Genomic DNA, 12,870 nt, shown 5'->3' with positions numbered 1-12,870 from the left:
TAAGTTCCATATCAACTCACACTCCACTGCAAAGTGTGAAAACTTCATTCTGGAAATATCCCCCAGGCTGTGACTACGCCATGTCTCCACAATATCCTTTCTTCCACGAGCGCTAGTCTTGCAAGTCACGAAGGAGAGCTTCTGTGAAATTTGGAAGGTAGGAGACGAGGTACTGCCGGAAATAAAGCTGTGAGGACGGTTCGTAAGTCGGGCTTGGGTAGCTTGGGTGCTTGGGTAGAGCACTTGGCCGCGAAAGACAAAGGTCCTGAGTTTGAGTCACTGTCCAGCACACAGTTTTACTCTGTCAGGAAGTTTCATATGAGCGCACACTGCGCTGCAGAATGAAAATTTCATTGTGGAAAGTAATAATATTCAATTTTCGAGTCATTTCTCCAAACTAGGGATAAACACGCTACCCAATTTCTACGCTGCGTTCCAAAGTACCTAATTCTTAACCAATACTTAGTATGTACCCATTAACGTATCCAGTATACATATCTCGCTTCTGATTATAATGTTTGTGTGAATTAACTGTGGCCTATAAACTCTATATCACCCTAAAAAAATGTCAACTATAAATCCGATGCTTTGCAAACACTGAATTTTACGGCCGCTTCTGCAAGCAGTTCACTGCTTTTATGTCTGAAAGCTATCTGCAGCATAGCACACTCGTTCTGAGACAGAAACCGCTAAAATGGTTCAAATGGCTCAGAGCACTATGCGACTTAACTCCTGAGGTCATCAGTCGCTAGAACTTAGAACTAATTAAACCTAACTAACCTAAGGACATCACACACATCCATGCCCGAGGCAAGATTCGAACCTGCGACCGGAAACCGCTAAACTATCTTCATATGCCCCACCTGCAAATTGTAGTCTGTCTATATATTAATGAAACCTTTGGAAGTCTCTACTGATTTTAGAAAGAAAGAAATACATAGTCTTGCCTGAACTATGTTATAGCAAAATGCCTGAATTATGTTATAGCAAAAAAGCAAAATCATCATAGATGTACACTGAACTGACTGTAATTGTTTATTAAACAGAATGAAACACTGTCACTCGTTAATATTTGGAAATATGTGCAATGCAATATAAGATTTGTAAAGCGTGACAGAAGGCTCTACTGAAGTTATACAGATCCAGCTATGCTCGTCATAGGTTATTTCTTATTAATAATCGGTCGTTGTGGCAGGGAAGCAGCAACAACTGGTTTGAACTAGAATAATCTTGACAAATAAGCAAACAATCTCAATTTAATTATTACCAGGTAAAACAAAGTTTCATCATGCAAACAAAACTGTTTGTTATCCTGTCACAATTTTCAGCAATATTAAGAACTTTTTTTGTCTTTATGCGAAGGTGGAATTTTACATGGAACTGCTGTTCATCATTAGACATACGTAAAGTGATGCACTGGACAGCCCAGGCCTCGCTCAGCATGTTGTGTTTTACATCCAATAGATTGAGCGAGGAATCCGTAAACCTACCCACATTCGAATTCGTCCATTCGAGGCCATGTGATATTTATTCGAGAAGAATTAGTTCCAGCTCACCTGTAGCGTCTCCATAAGTTGCCTTAAGCCCAGCGCGCATTCATAACATGGGAGTTTCGTAAGTCCTGGTAGAAACCCACGTTCGAATAGTTACGAAATAATATTCTACTCAGGGTGTGACCATAGAGCTACATTTATTGTAAAAACTTTCACATGCAAAATTAACAGCTACAAAATTCACTAGTTACAAAATCAAATTAATTAACAATACTGTAATAAGCATACAATAACATTAATTACATTCATTTTACGTACAGAAGCAACACAAGAACAAAGGTCTCAATAACGTTCGTAAATACGAAGTAAGGTACATAACCAGTATGAGTGCAAGAGTGTTGTTACATTAAAATTTTCAGTGATCCTACTTTTGTTACTGAGGCTCTTCTTTTCAATTTGTTTCAGAGATGACGGACGTACTCAGCTGCGAAGCAGTTCTCCTGTGACGTCAATACGGACGCTGGAGTTTTGTTAATAGATGACAGAGGTCGTCGATGACGAATGGGCCTCAGTCTACGACAGGATGACTTGAACATTTCATACGATAGACCTACGTTGACGTGATAAACCAGTTATACTATTCAGTCGCTAAAGCAAATGACTGTAAGACAGCATGTTAACAAAGACAAAGTAGTACTGACTGCAGCATGATGCCAAAAAAAAAAAAAAAATTACGTGTACACATTGGACGACTATCATAGAGCTAGCCTCGTGTAAACTCAGGGCTCTCAAGAAGAAGACAACACTGCGTTACATTTTATTTATTTCGTAATTTATTACTTATTTAATTTCTTAGTCTTCTGTCCTTACAGTTCATTGTTCTTCTAGACTTCATCTAATTTTATGGATATTTTTAGTACAGTGTACTATAGATAAAGTATTAAGAAACAAAAGTAGTACAAAGACCAAAAGTCAAAAGAACGGTGGCATTATTTATCACGTGCCCAGTCCACGAAAGGCGAAGTCTGCTGTAATTCAATAGTATTTATACTGACAAAGCTGTGATTCTTATTTCATATTAATAAAATATTGTATATATATCCTACTCTTTATTCAATCTTATGCTCACACACTGGGCAGCTTCTCGATAACTGTCTTTATTTTCCCCATTGTTATGTACTTCCTCTACCATTCAGTTCACTCATTAGGTATGTCTACCGGAAACCACGCATATCCATGGATTCCTCCTTGTCATGCACATCGATGGCTGTATGTCGCTTCTGCAAGAACTATTCCACGTTCCCCTGCTATTTTCGGTATACTCAGTCGCCAATAAATATGTATCATTACTTCCATTGCACTAACTGCTTTTAGATCTCCTTTCGACCATTAGATAAATCTTACAACACATTTGTTGTGAAAGTGTTTTAAACATCTGTACCAAAACTCGAATATCAGTGTTCTACATTTAGCACCATACCATGGAAACGACTCTGAAGCCCAGGCCTGAGTGTACTTCCCATTGTACCAGTTATTAGGGATGCTACCAGTTCCATTCACCTCATCACCCTCTGCATATCACATTTAAGTGCCTGGAAGAGGGTTCATCGAACCACCTTCACAATGAAAATGAAATGATCATGTCCCAGCCGGGTTCGACCGCCAAGTGCAAGTCTTAATTCAGTCGGCCCTACCTTGGGCGATTTGTGGCCGATGATGAGTATAAAATTATGATAAGGACAACACAACACCCTGTCCCCGAGCGGAGAAAATCTCCAACCCGCCTGGGAATCGAACCCGGGATCAGTGCATGGGAGGCAAGAACGTTACCACCCAGCTAAGCAGGCGGACACCTTCACAATAATTCTCTATTATTTGAATCCCGTATAGCGCGCGGGAAAAACGAATCTATACCTTTCCGTGCGATTTCTGACTTCCCTTATTATATTATGATGATCGTTTCTCCGAATGTAGGGCGTCGTCAACGAGATATTTTCGTTTTCGGAGGAGAAAATTGGTGACTGAAATTTAGTGACAAGATTCTGTCGCAACGAAAAACGCCTTTGTTTTAATGACGTCCACCCTAAATCCTGTATCATATCAGTGACACTCTCTCCCCTATTTCGCGATAATACAAAACGTGCTGTCCTTTTTTGAACTTTCTCGATGTATTCCGTCAATGCTATCCCGTAAGGATACCACATCTGGCAGCAGTAGTCTAAAAAAGAACGGACGAGCATCTGTTACATTTTCTAAGTGTCCTGCCAATGAAACGCAGTCTTTGGGCAGCCTTCCGCACAACATTTTCTGTGTGTTCCTTCCACTTTAAATTGTTCGTAATTGTAATTCCAACGTATTTAGTTGAATTTACGGCCTTTAGATTTGATTGAATTATCGTGTAACCGAAGTTCAACGGATCAATTTAGCACCCATGTGGATTACCTCACACTTTTCGCTATTTAGGGACAATTGCCAATTTTTGCACCATACAGGTGTCTTTTCTCACTCGTTTTGCAAATTTGTTTTGGTCTTCTGATGACTTTACTGGCCGATAAACGACAGTGTCATCTGCAAACAACCTAAGACGGCTGCTCAGATTGTCTTCCAAATCGTTTATATAGATAAGGAACAGCAAACGGCCTATAACACTACCTTGGAGAAGGCCAGAAAACACATGTGTTTTACTCGATGACTTCCCGGCAGTTACTAAGAACTGTGACTTCTCCGACAGGAAATCGCGAATCCAGTCACATAACTGAGACAATATAATACAAGCACGCAATTTCACTACAAGCCGCTTGTGCGGCACAGTGTCAAAAACCTTCTGGGAATCTAGAAGTACGGAATCAATTTGAAATCCCTTGTCAGTAGCACTCAACACTTCAAGTGAGTAAAGAGCTAGTTGTGTTTCATAAGAACGATGCTTTCTAAATCTGTGTTGACTGCGTGTCAGTAGACCATTTTCTTCGAAGAAATTCATAATGTTCGAACACAATATATGTTCCAGAACACCGCTGCATATCGATGTTAATGATATGGGCCTGTAATTTAGTGGACTATCCCTAATACCTTTCTTGAATATTGGCGACACCTTTGCAACTTTCCAGTCTTTGGGTACGGATCTTTCATAGAGCGAACAGTAATATATGATTGTTAAGTATGGAGCTATTGTATCAGCATACTCTGAAAGGAACTTAACTGGTATACAGTCTGGACCAGAAGACTTGCTTTTGTTAAGTGATTTAAGTTGTTTCACTATTCCGAGTATATCTACTTCTACGTTAATCACGTTGGCAGCTATTCTTGATTCGAATTCTGCTATATTTACTTCGTCTTCTTTGGTTTGGCAGCACTATCATCTGTAGTATTTCCATCGCTATCGTGCATAGACGACGTTGATTGTGTCTAGCATACTTCACATACGACCAGAATCTCTTTGAATTTTCTGCCAGGTTTCGAGACAAAGTTTCGTTGTGGAAACTATTATAAGCATCTCCCATTGAAATCCGCGCTAAATTTTGAGCTTCTGTACAAGATCGCCAATCTTGGAGATTTTGCGTCCGTTTTAATTTGGCCTGTTTTCCTCGTTATTTCTGCAACAGTGTCCTGACCCGTTTTGGGTCCCAAGGGGGATCAGCTCCGTCGTTTCTTAATTTATTTGGTATAAATCTATGAATTGCTGCCGATACTATTTCTCTGAATTCTAGTCTACACTTTCATTGTTAATTTAGGAGTATAGATTGTCTCTCAGGAAGGCGTCAAGTGAATTTTTATCTGGTTTTTTAAATAGGTTTATTTTTCGTTTATTTTTGGAGTATTTGAGGGTTACAAAATTCTATCTCGCTACGACTACCCTGTGTTCACTAATTCCTGTAGCCGTTTTGATGCTTGGTATTAGCTCAAGATTATTTGTTGCTAGAAGGTCAAATGTGTTTCCACAACCGTTTACTATTCGCATGGGCTCATGAACTAATTGCTCGAAGTAATTTTCAGAGAATGCATTTAGCACAATTTCGGTTGATATTTTATGAGTACTTCCTGATTTTAAAATGTATTTTCGGCAACATATCGAGCGTAAATTAAAGTCACCACGAACTATAATTATATGAGTCGGATAAACTTTTGAAATTAAACTCGAGTTTTCCTTCAACCTTTCAGCAATTGTATCATCTGAATTAGGAGGCCAGTAAAAGGATCCAATTATTATTTTATTCCGGTTGCCAACAATGACCTCTGCCCACACTTACTCCAGGAAATATCTCATTGAGTTTCGCGACAAGATAAACTACTTCTTACAACAACAAACACGCCACCGTGAACTGTGTTTAGCCTATCCTTTCCGAATACTGTTAGATTATTCCTAAAAATTTCGGCTAAACTTTTCTCCGGCTTTAGCCAGCTTTTAGCGCCTATAACGATTTGAGCATCAGTGCTTGCTATTAGCGCTTGGAGCTCTGGTACTTTCCCAACTCAGCTACGACAATTTACAAATGTTATACCGATGGTTCCTGTATCTACGCTCTTCCTGTGTTCGGCCAGCACCCTGTGAGACGGACCATGGGAATACCTCCGTAAGCGCTGTAATTACTCTACTCTTATCCTCACTATCCTGACAGGAAGAATGCATAGTGTGATGTGGTGTATGCCCAGATTCAGCACTTGAAGCTGATTCTTGAAACTTTCTAAATAGGCTTTCTCGAAACAGTTTGCATCTATTTTCAAGCGTCTGCCTATTCAGTTTCGTCAGCATGTCCGTGAAACTCTCCCACTGGTCAACGAACCTCCGACCATCCGCACTGACTTAATCTATAAACAATCCGCTGCCAGTCCTTTTTGGCATGGGCCCCACACGCTGGTGCAATATTCTAGGATGGCTCGCTTGAGTGTTTTGTAAGCAATCTCTTTTCTGTACTGACTGCGTTTCCCTGGCTTTCTACCAATTAACCATGTCCGAAAGAACAGACGCCAAGCATTCACATAATTGATTAGCCTTGATATCCAATGAATCCACCACACTCAACACGGATGTACACTACTGGCCATTAAAATTGCTACACCACGAATACGACGTTTAATAGACGCGAAATTTAACCGACAGGAAGAAGATGTTGTGATGTAAAAATGATTAGCTTTTCAGAGCATTCACACAAGGTTGGCGCCGCTGGCAACTCCTACAATGTGCTGACATGAGGAAAGTTTCCAACCGATTTCTCATACACAAACAGCAGCTGACCGGCGTTGCCTGGTGAAGCGTTGTTTTGATGCCTCGTGTAAGGAGGAGAAATGCGTACAATCACATTTCCGACTTTGATAAAGGTGGGATTGTAGCCTATCGCGATTGAGGTTTATGGTATCGCGACATTGCTGCTCGCGTTGGTCGAGATCCAATGACTGTTAGCAGGAATCGGTGGGTTCAGGAGGGTAAGACGGAACGCCGTGCTGGATCCCAACGGCCCCGTATCACTAGCAGTCGAGATGACAGGCATGTTATTCGCATGGCTGTAACGGATCGTGCAGCCACGTCTCGATCCTTGAGCCAACAGATGCGGACGTTTGCAAGACAACAACCATCTGCACGAACAGTTCGACGACGTTTGCAGCAGCATGGACTATCAGCTCGGAGACCATGACTGTGGTTACCCTTGACGCTGCATCAGCATCATGATGGTCGCATCCATGTTTGGCGACATCGCGGTGAACACACATTGGAAGCGTGTATTCGTCATCGCCATACTGGCGTAACACCTGCTTGATGGTATGGAGTGCCATTGGTTACACGTCTCGGTCACCTCTTGTTCGCATTGACGGCACTTTGAACAGTGGACGTTACATTTCAGATGTGTTACAACCCGTGGTTCTACCCTTCATTCGAACCCTGCGAATCCCTACATTTCAGCAGGATAATGCACGACCACATGTTGCAGGTCCTGTACGGGCCTTTCTGGATACAAAAAATGTTCAACTGCTGCCCTGGCCAGCCCATTCTCCAGATCTCTCACCAATTGAAAACGTCTGGTCAATGGTGGCCGAGCAACTGGCTCGTCACAATACGCCAGTCACTACTCTTGATGAACTGTGGTGTCGTGTTGAAGCTGTATGGGCAGCTGTACCTGTACACGCCATCCAAGCTCTGTTTGACTCAATGCCTCAATGCCCAGGCGTATCAAGGCCGTTATTACGGCCAGAGGTGGTTGTTCTGGGTACTGATTTCTCAGGATCCATGCACCCAATTTGCGCGAAAATGTCAGTTCTAGTATAATATATTTGTCCAATGAATGCTCTTTTATTATCTACATTTCTTCTTGGTGTAGCAATTTTAATGGGCAGTAGTGTATTATTACGTCCTGCGGGCATCTCTGAAGTAGCGAGCTTGTAGAAAATGGGCAGGGACTGAGGACAAGTGGCGCTCAGTGGGAATGTGGGCTGGCCGTGAGGCGTGCTGAGATAGTCCGCTCAGTGGCAATAACACTGTGTCCCTGATAGCACAGTGGTTAACACACCTGCCTTGTGAGCAGGAGTTCCCAGGTTCAAATCCTGATAGACTACACATCCTGACTCATCGCTGCTGCTTCCACGTAATGTTCCGATGCAGTTGACATAACTAATCCCTTCCCGTTCTCCCCCCGCCCCGTCCCACTTTCAATTTACATACCATGCGGTCGTTCCATTACACATCCCCACAAATCGTTACACCCGAAGACTTACTTGTGTGAGTTGACTGATTAGGATACCATACTTTTTCGTCTTGTGAAGTGCACAATTTTACGTTTCTTAACGTATGAAATAAGTTAGCAATTTCTGCGTCACTTTGAATTTTTATCAGGATTCTATTGAGTATTTGTACAGCTTTCTTAGATTGTATTTCATTATAGGTAAATGCATCATGCGGAAAGTCTGAGGTTAATATTGTTTGCCTCATTAATATACAACATGAACAGAAAAGATCTCAACACACTTCCCTAGGGTACGTTTGAAATTGCTTCGACATCTGTCGATGGCTCTCCACCCAAGATAACATTCCGCATTCTCCCTACCGAGAAACACTCAATCCAGAGTCCAATTTCGCTTGATACTCTATACGATCGTATTTTTGATAGTAATCGAAGATGTGGTACTGAGTCAAATGCTTTTCGGAAATCGAGAATATTGCTTTTACCGGACTGCATTGATCCATGGCTTTCAGTATGTCATGTGAGAAAAGTGCGAGTTGGGTTCCACATAATCGATGTTTTCGGAAACCATGCTGGGTGGCGTAGAGGAGACCATTCTGTGAAGTACCACATTACGACTGAACTCAGAATTTTCTCTAATGTTCTGCAACAAAAGCCTGCCAAAGATACTGTACAGTAGTTTTGTGAATCACTTCTGCTACTGTTCTTTTGAACACTGACACTAATGTCTCTATCACTCATCTTTGCAGTGCCGGGCGGTGTGGCCGTGCGGTTCTAGGCGCTTCAGTCTGGAACCGCGTGACCGCCACGGTCGCAGGTTCTAATCCTGCCTCGGGCATGGATGTGTGTGATGTCCTTAGGCTAGTTAGGTTTAAATAGTTCTAAATTCAAGGGGACTGATGACCACAGATGTTAAGTCCCATAGTGCTCAGAGCCATTTGAACCATCTTTGCATGGTGTGAAAATTAAATGGGCATCTTCTGGATTTTCCTTTGTAAAGGAACATTTGAAGTTAGAGTTAAACATTTATGCTTTCTCATTCGTACGCTCAGTTTTAATTCATGTCTTGTTCATGAGTGTCTGGAGCGAAAATTGATGTTACTAAGAACCTTTACATATGACCAGAATTTCTTTGAGCTTTGTGACAGATTATTCAGTAATGGTCTGCTTTGGTAGTCGTTTAGGATATCACGAATTGCCTTTTTGACAGAAAAACGAGCTTCATTCAGCACCATTCTATCTAAAAACCTGCGCTTAGTTTTACACTTACTAAGCAGTGGACTCTGTTACTTTAGAAGTTCCTTTACAGGGGCTGTATACTGGAAGGTGTACACGGTGGAGAAAAATTGTCACGAAATTTTAACCCTTGATAGCTGACGCCAGTAGGAACCAAAATTACTACTGTGTAGGTCAGCAACGCCTCATTTTTAAACTAAGGAAACTTGGCGCAACGCGCTCAGATTGGCCGTGGGATTGCCCTGTTGCCGTTCGTCGGCAGCGCTATGGTTGTCGGTTCACACATACAAACGACCCTCGCCCCGTCACTGCCCCAACGTGATACGCACACGTGTGGAGTAGGTCTTGCTGTTTGTCTCCATCTCACGTCAGAGGCATTCACAAGTAAGCTTCGTTCGGAGAGCACACACGTCACCTGCGATTTAGTTACACAGTAAGCCTGACGGCACAGTATTTGACTGAACAACAACGAGATGTGGTTTTTGTTTATGGACTAGCCGACGGTAATGCGCATGAAGTTTGACGGCTGTATGACGAACAGTACCCAGAAAGACGCCACGCACACCCGCAAACGTTTACAGCAATTGACCGGTGACTTGGCGAAAGAGACTCGTTAGCGGGATATCACAGTGATGCTGGTAGACTTCGAATACGACGGGATGCTGCATCTGAAGAGACTGCTCTCGTGTGCTTCGAGGAAGCGCCTACAACAAGTACTCGAGCAGTTGTACACGACATGGCGGTCACTCATCGGTTAGTCTGGGAGGTTTTGAGGGATGGCGGCCAGCATCCATTTAGTTTCCGCCCTGTCCAAGACCTAAATCCTGTGACGGACTACGAACACAGACCAGGGTTTTGCCGGTGGTTTCTGCGACGTGTTGCACGAGATCCCGAAAATAAATTGGAAACTTGTGGTAAGATATGGGACCAAACTACTGAGGTCATCGGTCCCTAAGCTTACACAATACTTAATCTAACTTAAACTAAATTACTCCAAGGACAACACATACACCCATGCTCGACCGAGGACTCGAGCCTCCGACGGGGGGAGCCACGCGGACCGTGACAAGACGCCCCAGACCGCGCGGCTACCCCGCTGATGGACGGTCATCTGCGAAAAATGAGAATTATATTGCAGTGACTGCTCACTTCGTTGATGAAAACTGCAATCTGAAGTCATATGTGTTATCTAGTTTTAAATTCCATGACAAGCATACAGCTGACAACATTTCCAGTGACTTAAAAAATGTGACTTCAACTTTGTAGCTTGCACTACATATAATGCACCTAATGTGGTGAAGGCAGTGATGATGTGCAAATGGTGGCATGTACCTTGTTTTGCACATACACGGGATTTAACTGTGCAAGCAAGCCTTGAACCAATTACAGATCCAAGGGCAAAAGGGGAATTTTTCAAAAGAAGTCCTCAGGTACTTGAGAAATTACACAACATTCAGAAGCAAATACGCTTCTCTATTTCACACCGAAACAAGATTGCCCTACAAGATGGAATTTCACATATTAAATGTTTGTCAGGGATTAGAAAATCAAAGAACCTTTACAAAGCACCCACGCAATCCTCAGTACGGATTCACAAACAAAGCTTTCCAATGTAAACTGGTTAGTTATTGAAAAATCTTGTGAAATACTTTTGAGCAAGTAAGAAGAGAAATTAGCAGTGAAAGAAATGTAACCTTGTCAAAAGTTGTCTTATCAAGCAAAGGTTTACAAATTCAATGAGACTTGAAAAACTCAGATTACAGCAATGAAGCCATTAACACACTAATTGCTAAACTTGAGGATGGAATCTGTACCGGCATCGTTCAAAAGTCTGCAAATAAGGCAACTACTTGGAAACAATGTCAGTGGATCCAAAAATGTTATTGGATTTCCAAAAACAAGGCATCTATTCAAAGAAACAAAAGATGCCATAATTAACATTCAGTGTTCTACAAACAATCCACCACCAGCCCAACCAGTTGTGGTGAGCACATTCAACTCTAGCAGTGGCAATATCTGACATGGTTTCGAGCAAGGTGCAGGAGGGTTGATCCAAAGTGTAGACAAACCACGTGTTGTAAGTATAGTCGAGCTCGATAAATATATAAGACGCCACTGATACACATATCGCAAGATTCATTGCTGCGTTGGAAAAGAATTAATGTGTTGTTTTCCACACTGTTTGAAGTAATGAAATGACGTCTTTGTATTACGACCACCTCTGTTCCATGTGAATGCATATTTTCAAAGCAGCGGCAAACAATAACAGATAGACATCATTTAGTCACTACGCAGTCCTACTGTGTTTGACAAATAATGGAATATTTAACTGTGAATGAGAAAAGTGTGAGTGACACATTCACAAAAGTGAATCATCCACAAGCAGTGCTATACTTCAAGGACCACAAGGGTCTAGTTGAAAAAAGATAAATAATAGTGATTCAGCTGTTGACTTCTGAGGTGAATCAAGGTTTTCTGGTAGGAGCATTTCATGTGTTTAATGTGTTTATTATGCTGTGACTGACTCATAAACACAGAAAACAGACAACATACTTATTTATCTTCTGACTATTGTATAGCATGATATCAGATACATCAAAATAATTGTGAATAAATTGTAAATCACAATTGGAGCATTTGGAAGATTCCACAGTTGTATGCTTAAAATTAATAAAACATAAGCTTCATAAAATCAACAGTGTAAATAAAAATTTTACTCAAACTGGGTTAGCCGGCCGGAGTGGCCGAGCGGTGCTAGGCGGTACAGTCTGGAACCGCGCGACCGCGACGGTCGCAGGTTCGAATCCTGCCTCGGGCATGGATGTCTGTGATGTCCTTAGGTTAGTTAGGTTTAAGTAGTTCTAAGTTCTAGGGAACTGATGACCTCAGAAGTTAAGTCCGTTAGTGCTCAGAGCCATTTGAACCAAACTGGGTTAGAGACACAATTATTGTTCCAAATCTTTTGGACTGGCCTCGAAATATTTCTTCAAATGAAGAAATCTCCTGTGTTCAAGTACTCTCTTTCTTATGAAGACTGGTAATTCTTCCGCATATTTCATACTCTCAGGCAGATTGTTGAATAATAAGCACATTAACTTTGTGGAATCTTTATCAGCAAGTTTGTGACTTGAAATCTTGACATAATATTTATTTTTGCCTCTTGTGTGATAACTGTGTCTTCCTTTGTTTAACATAAGCACACGGTTTACTTCTAAAACAAGATCCTATTAATATTCAGTATTCACTGAAATTATTCCTGCAAGTCAGTCTCGGTAATACCCATCCAACCGAGCGAGGTGGCGCAGTGGTTAGCACACTGGCCTCGCATTCGGGAGGACTACGGTTCAATCCAGTCTCCTGCCATCCTGATTTAGGTTTTCCGTGATTTCCCTAAATCGTGCCTTTGAAAGGGCACGGCCGATTTCCTTCCCAATCCTTCCCTAACCCGAGCTTGCGCTCCGTCTCTAATG

At 41.9% G+C, this 12,870-nt stretch overlaps 1 protein-coding gene across 1 annotated transcript in view; it reads left to right on the top strand.

The window, feature by feature from the left end:
- The window catches only part of LOC124606006, an 82,707-nt gene extending 80,116 nt beyond the window's left edge, over positions 1-2,591 (top strand). Inside the window, exon 5 of the mRNA XM_047137969.1 lies at positions 1,959-2,591. The gene's annotated coding sequence lies outside the window, so the exon portion shown is untranslated. The remainder of the gene's footprint in view (positions 1-1,958) is intronic.
- Positions 2,592-12,870: the final 10,279 nt, after the last annotated feature.

Source organism: Schistocerca americana, chromosome 3 (assembly GCF_021461395.2).
Source record: "Schistocerca americana isolate TAMUIC-IGC-003095 chromosome 3, iqSchAmer2.1, whole genome shotgun sequence".
NCBI classification, from domain to species: domain Eukaryota; kingdom Metazoa; phylum Arthropoda; class Insecta; order Orthoptera; family Acrididae; genus Schistocerca; species Schistocerca americana.
The sequence above is the reverse complement of the archived record's forward strand: the minus strand, read 5'-3'. Positions and strand labels throughout refer to the sequence as shown.